This window comes from Poecilia latipinna, unplaced genomic scaffold (genome assembly GCF_001443285.1).
Source record: "Poecilia latipinna isolate Pla-1442-1.1 unplaced genomic scaffold, P_latipinna-1.0 Scaffold3958, whole genome shotgun sequence".
NCBI lineage: Eukaryota > Metazoa > Chordata > Actinopteri > Cyprinodontiformes > Poeciliidae > Poecilia > Poecilia latipinna.
In genome coordinates, this window is record NW_015116574.1 from 15079 (window position 1) to 22537 (window position 7459).

A 7459-nucleotide genomic window follows, 5' to 3' on the forward strand; every position below is an offset into this window, starting at 1 on the left:
TGTCTAAAAGGATCAAACTTAGATTTTTTGTTGTTGTTGTTGTTGTTGCGTATTAGAAAGATGTTTGGAATTGCTCTGTAGACAAATATGAGCAAATATGGCCAATCATGTTTCAGCTGGTTTGTCAGCCTTTAGCTTTGAAGAAATGACACAATGTACAGGAGCATTTGTTTGGACTGACTTTTTTTTTTTTTAAATTATAGGCTGGAAACCAATTATTGTATTTCCCAAAAATTGACAACAAAATGTTTGCTAGTTAGAGATATTGTTCCAGTCCTCACAGAACAACAAAAGGGTTTTGAAGCCAGTGCACTCTACAATAATCTAGAATGAGCCTCCTTTCTGTAAAAAAAAGAAAGAAAGGAAAACACAAGGTTATAGAACTGATTGTTCCGAACAAAGCAATTTTGTGGCTTTAACACAGGAAATAAAATATAATTAGCTGGCTGTACAAAACACAAAATAGTACTAATTCTTACCTCACGAGTAGCTGGCATGCACTGCAGCAATGCAGCAACAGTCATGGAGAAAAGCACATGGACTCTGCGCGCAATGATAATTCATAAATAAAATAGCAGCTGAACTCCTACTTTTTTTTTTTTACCGCTAATGAGACAAGTTTTACTCTGAATCTGCCTTCATCAGGGCCGGTGCTGGTATTCTCCACTCTGCAGAGGATAACTTCCTGCCAGTGAGGTTATCGACTTTAAATGAGCCCCTTCACGCAGATCAATCACAAGCCACAAGAGGAGCCTTGAATAAGACAGTAATTAGGCTCGTAATTTTAAAACAACTCAATAACCTTTCAACGGCTCAAATTTCATTGAGTTAAATGGCACTCCAGACCACAAATTTAAAATTTAGGCTTGTGAAGTTTTTTTTTTTATTACTGTTATTTTCAAATAGAGTTGTACTTATCCCACTAAGTAAAGATGAGGTGGGTTGTGTAGTCGGTGCCCCTCTATTTTGGGGAAATGTTTGTTGTTGCAGTAAATTTAACAAAGACTTACATCTGACTTTTAGTTTCTTGATTACAATTCAAGCAAAAAGCACATTTATGTAAGGACTAGACAGGAAGTTACTATATAACTTTGACTTTAGCATGTCCAAATGATTCAAGACAAAACTCACATCAATGAGAGTCTAGTGAAAAGCAGACAGATATTTTTCATGTCTTAGTTTTTTTCCCCATTGACAGAAGAAAACAGACTGTATCGTATAGGAAGCTCTGAATGACCAAAAGAACTCATAGTTCTGGATTTTGCGAACAGAGTGCTTCTCTCTCAAAAGGCAGATTTTCCTGTTTCCTAGAGTTCCTACAAGTAGGATGGGAGGCAGATTATTTCGTTATCAGGATCCACTCCAGCAGAACCAGTTTTTACCCATAAGCCAGAGAGCGCAGTTACTTTTAAGACCATGCATAAACCGCAGCTATAGTGAGGCAGGTTGTCTCTGAACTATATTTATATTGCTATGGGCAATGTTGCTGGGTAGCAAGCTACACGTAATTAAGTTGCATCATTTAATTATAAGATAAAAGTAACTGTACTTCATTAATTGCTGAGGAAAAATGTGCGATTAATTTACAGTTAGTTTTTCTAGCTTTGTAATAAATTGTTCTTAGATGTGAGCATGTCTGATGGACTGGCAACCTGTCCCTGCCTACTGCCTAATGATTGTTGGAGAGGAAGGCACCAATGCCCCTTCAAGGACAAGTGGATTCAGACAGTGCATAGATAGATTTGTAGTGTTTGACAAGCTTAGAGTGAAGATGGGCCCAAGCAAATGCAAGAGGAAGGTAGTTTCATCAGTACGGCAATCTGCTGACAGTAACAACGAAATTAAGGCTCTTTTCCACCAGCAACTATCACTTTATCTCAACTTGTTGGACCGGTTCCAGAGTTCGAAAAGTGGCACAATGCGATTAGTACAGGACGCCATCACAACGCAACAATGGACAACATGAAAGCTATGTTGAACGTCACATTTTCAGCTTGACTCCACACGCTTAGTACCGTAACAGAAAGGGCGGGTACTACGTAACTGTTACTATAGGAAAACCAAGAAAGACAATATTGAGTAGGCACTGGTAACCAACCAGTAGGTGGAACCAATCACCTTCTGGCACTGGTGGAAGTGAAGTTCCACTGGTGGAACCAACCATTGTTGGTTTGAAGCCCATTGTTGGTTTGGGTTTCAAACCAACAATGAACATCAGAGGAGTACAGATACAAAACTAGACAGTTAGATAACAGAGATATCTGACAAAGAGGGATTGAAAATTGGAGGCTTAAATGCAAGGGAGGTGATTATTGGAATACGAAACAGATAAACAATTACCAACAGATTTTAGCGTATCGCTTGGGTGAACAGTTGACTAAACACAAATGAGCACTAAGAAACCAGAGATGAGCATCAAAACGAACAGGACTCCGGCACAATTAAGTGTCTCAGTATAACTGTTAATTTTCATGACAATTCTTTCTTTCTTAACTCTTTTTGGTATTTTCATTATACGAAACTTTGACTTCAGTCCCACTTATAAAATCAGCTCTATTCAATATGCATCCTCTGGATAAATTAAAGCAAAGTTGTTGTTTTCTGGAAAAGAGCCAAATTTTCATCAGCACGTTGTTATCACATGGGAGGGTTACGGCGTAACACTTCAATTTGGCTGCGAGTTTAGTGAAATTTACTTTTGCTTTCGTCGTGTTTTCGTTCCTTCCCATGTGGGCCATTAGGGCTGCTGCTTAGTACTCGGTGTACAGCATGGAACTCTGTGTGTGTGTGTGTGTGTGTGTGTGTGTGTGTGTGTGTGTGTGTGTGTGTGTGTGTGTGCGTGTGATGTCAAGAGAGGGGGAGTGTGTAGGAGCACGGGGCTCAGCTCTCCATTATAGCTGTGATTAATGGCCTAAATGAAACACAGTTCAGACGCGAGGCTAAATGATTTCTCACACAGCCCGTCTGCAATCCAGAGAATCTATTTCATGTTTACTCTTTCTCAGCTTTACTTGTCTTTCTCTGCCTCTCACTCTTTCATCATTCGCTTTTTTTATGTCGTTTATGAACTGGCATGTTTCCGCCTTAAAGCGTATCCCATCAGCCTCGTTGTTCTGGGGGATTTTTTGGTTGTTTTTCTTTCAGTCCATCAATCTATATTTTACTCAATGTCTGTATTTTATTTATTTTTTTTTTACCTCTGGCAGTCTACCGGTGTATGTATCTGAATTCTCAATTCTCATCCTGTCCAAACCTATTTACTTCCCCCTTATCATGTCTCTACACACACTGTTCAACCCTATCTCTTCCATCCCCGCCCTCCGCTGCTACTTCTGACATTTGCACGCCATTATCCATTGTGCTAAAGTTTCATCTGGCCTTTTTCTTTCTCACTTCAGCAATTTTACTTTTACAAAGAATTTAAAAAAAAAAAGCAATAAATGACTTGCATTTTTAGAATTTGAGGCTTTGGAAAGAAATGAAGGTGCCCTGGAAAATTATTTCTTATCATAGAACTTTTTCATATGTCCTGTTAGCTTAAATATGTTCAATTGAGAATTTAAGTTCTACATCCATTTAAAAAAAAGTCGATGCGTAATAGAAGCTATTTTTTTGTCACTCTCAGTTAGATGTAGTCTGGACTTTGACTGGACCATTCTAACACATGAACATGTGTTAGGGTGATAAGTCTCGTCTGACTTGTTCTCTTCATCAGTTGAGGGAAACTTTACTTCTTGGGGCGTTCCTTACGATAACTGTTTTCTTCTCGACACTTTTCTATAAAGGCCACATTTGTGGGGTGGACTAAACAGGTGTCCTGTTGACAGATTCTTCCACTTAAGTCTTTACAGCTCCTGTAAATTCACTGTAAACCTCTGGCCTGTTTGTCTGATCAGTGGATTGGCGTGTCTTGGTAGGTTTGCAGTTGTTGAGGTCTAAACCTGCTTAATACTCCACAACTTTATCCTCGACCTGTTGGCTGTACTCCTCAGTCTTCCGTTTCTTCTTAAATGTTCTCTAAGAAACCTTCCCTGAACACCTGTATTTGTACTTTGATGAAATCTTACACAGAGATATTATGTTAGCTAATTGCATAACTACTGAGGTTACATAATTGCAAGGAATTATATCTGTGGAGAATTGCCTGCCACCCTTTTCGTTCAACAAAAAGAAAATCTATATATCTCTTCTTCTCCAAGATGCTGTGTCTTGATATAACCTTCCTGGTTGAATAAAACATAAACTTCACAACGGGGACGAAATAAACACTTTTCTCTGTCCGGAAAGTAATTAACAAGTCGGTGAGTGCAGCGCCTTGGGCAGAAGCAGCACACTTTATTTATGGATAAGAAAAGTACAAAACCCACTTTCATAAAGATCCCCAAAAATTGAGGATATGTCTGGCAATAGGAAATGTGCTCCAAAATGGTGCATTCATTTTAATTTATTTATTTTTTAGCAAGATGGGAATGCCTATTAAATCATTTGGCCTCCAGAGATTTGACAAATGTGTTTCATGAATATTTACTGTATCTAAAATTGCACTGAGAAGATATTCCCAATAGCTTGAGAAAGTTCAAGAGTTCTGAAGTGTACTCACTACAATAAAAAAAAATCTCTCACAACGTTCAGTATCCAAAATAATTAAATGCATAGTGATTTCAACCACTTTATAATAACAGCCTACGCATAAAAACTTAATCTTGCTATAATTGATATTTTCTGTTTCCCCTTTTCTTCCTGTGCTGTTCTTTTGAGGTAAAGACTTCCCTTGCCGTGATGCTAACTCTCTCACTAAGAATGAGGACCAGTGAGACTCAACAATGGTGCAAAATTGTTTAGTTTTAGTAATCTAGCCCTTTAAGCTAATGTAGAATACTTCACTAAGGTAAGGTAATTTTATTTATATAGCACATTTTCAGCAACAAGGCAATTCAAAGTGCTTTACGTGAATTAAAAGGAAATACAACCAAAATAACAAACCAAAGGAAAGAAAAGGAAGTAAAAAAAAAAAGCAAAATGACTACTCTAAATACTTTTTCTGGTGTAAAGTGAGTAGTTACAGTTTCTAAAAGTAGTAATATAAAAGTAATTAAGTAGTGACTGTTAAGCCCAAGCATCAATTTAGTTACCAAAGTTCACTCGCATGTCCAGATATTTGAAAACCTGATAAAAGCAAACCGGATCAAAACTTTCCATAACTTGCCATCGCCTGATTCAGCCACCCTGGAATTAGACCTTCCTCTGCCCTGGCGATCATCATGAAACAAGTAATGTTAAAACAGAGCGTTAAGGTGAATGCACACAGGGAGTGCCTTGTTGTTTTTAAACTAATTTAAAACAGTTTGTTCTGAATCACTGTGAGAAAGAACAGGCTGTACAGTACCCCATTTTAGTCGTAAGTACTATTATCAGAAGTAGCGCTGACCTTTCTGAACTGACCGGAACCGGAAAAAAATAAAAATAAAAAATCTGTATGCGCTGCCTTGGAGCAACAACCACTGACCATTTCACAACACAACATATCTCACAACCATTTCACTGATAGTTGGGTATTACATGTTTCAGTGGCCTACTCAAATGAAACCTTGGCTGTTATTATTGGAAAGGTAGGGAGTTAAACAGACTAATACCAGTACACAAAGATCAGAAAACAAGAAAAACTCATATATTTTACAAGAAATGTTTATAATCACAACACAAATGAATAAACAGTGTTTTGAATACCATTGGTGACAAAAAAAAGATTATACTATATGATCTAAATAGAGTTGATTATGACAGGGAGAATTTGTCATGGAGAGAACAACTACTAAAATCCAAAATATGGATCCAATTTATCTACAAAGCACATTCAAAAACTGAAAGTTTGCCCAAGGTGTTGTACAAAAACAAGACAAAGAATGGAAATAAAAATGAAGACATAAAACAAATATTAAAGCACTCACATAAAATAGAACAGAGTCAATAAAAAGAGCATGTCAATCCACTGTGGGCCAAACGCTATTAAAAAATTATATGCTGTTAAAAGAGACTCCGAAACATAAAACGAAGATGCCCGTCTGTTGTGGAACCCAATGTTCCACAACATTGGACCAATGTTTGGGTTCCACAACAGAAAAAGCTCAATCTTCTTTGAGTTTCCGGTTACTCATCTTCGAAAAGGCTGGAGGAAATCAGAAAGGTACAGAGGAGCAAGCGCATTCAAGCGTTTGCAAGCCAACATTAGGATTTTGAAATTAAATCTGTAATGCAAAGAAACCAAATAAAGGAAGGATAGAACAAGCGAGACGTGCTCATGTCTGTGTGTACCTCTTAAGAGACAGCCAGCAGGATTTTGAACAAGCTGAGGACGTAACTATTAGCTGTCAAGTCCATAAATGTGGTCCTTGTGGTGGTGTGGCAAGAAGAAACCCTTAAGAAATCAAAGTCAAAAGAAGCTGGTTAGAGTTAGTAACTGCGTTTCCATTACAAATGTACGCGAAACTTTGTCTATATTCCGCTATCGTACAAAAAAAACAATTTCCCAATTGAGGTGTTTTCCGTAAATAAGAAAAGCAATTAAAATCAAACATGAATAAGTCTGTTAGTCAAAAAGATGCTCCTGCCACTTCCTGTTGTCTTTGTTTTCTTTTCCACCAGTAGTAACATCCGGTTGTTGATCACACAACTCATGAGATGTGAAAAAAGTGTCTCCATGGCAGTTTTGTGAAACATACAAATTTTGATGGGGCTGAAAAAACCACCCCATCCTAGCACAAAAACATTTAATTGAAAACAGTGTTTTGTTTTGTCTTTTTCCAAAAGTGGTGTGTCTTCTTCCTTTTATTTCCATATTTTGAATTTGCACAATTTTATGGTCAATGGAAATGCAAATTCTATCGATGAGCAGAACCAGGAGATTCATCTTCAAGCTGGACGCTCAGTCCAAACTTACTACTACCGATTTCGCGAGCAAAATTAGCAAAGAATTTCAACCTGTGAATGTGCAACACGGATAATCAAAAAATGTCTTGTAGTTCTCCCTGTAATTTAGAGTGTTTCTACACTGACTCAGGTAGGCTGGAAGCAAATGCACACCGTACTTTTCAAATGCGATTAGTTTTGATTTACTTCTTCTCTCGCATGTGCTGTGAGTGCTCTTATTATTATTAATTGGCACCACATATATCAACAGAACAGAAATTAAATTGGATTAAACTAAATTCAATTAGTATGATGTTACTTAGCAAATTGATCTGTCCAATCCAGCCAATGTAATTATTACATATGACACCCAACTTCTCACTGCAGTGACAACAGCCTTCCTGCGGTGAAGGTAAAACGGCTGACGGCTGCGTAAAATGCGCCCGCTGTGCAAACTGACACATTTGAGAGGTCCCCTCGTACCCCTCGGCCCATTCCGCCAATCCTTTCCTTTACCCTGGTTGGACCGGAGAAGCTTGGGAGTTGTGCAGGA

At 37.9% G+C, this 7459-nt stretch overlaps 1 long non-coding RNA gene across 1 annotated transcript in view; it reads left to right on the top strand.

Moving 5' to 3' along the window:
- LOC106941966 (uncharacterized) overlaps positions 1 to 6341 on the top strand; it is an 11273-nt gene extending 4932 nt beyond the window's left edge. Inside the window, exon 3 of the long non-coding RNA XR_001423505.1 lies at positions 6331 to 6341. This is a non-coding gene — a long non-coding RNA (uncharacterized LOC106941966). The remainder of the gene's footprint in view (positions 1 to 6330) is intronic.
- Positions 6342 to 7459: the final 1118 nt, after the last annotated feature.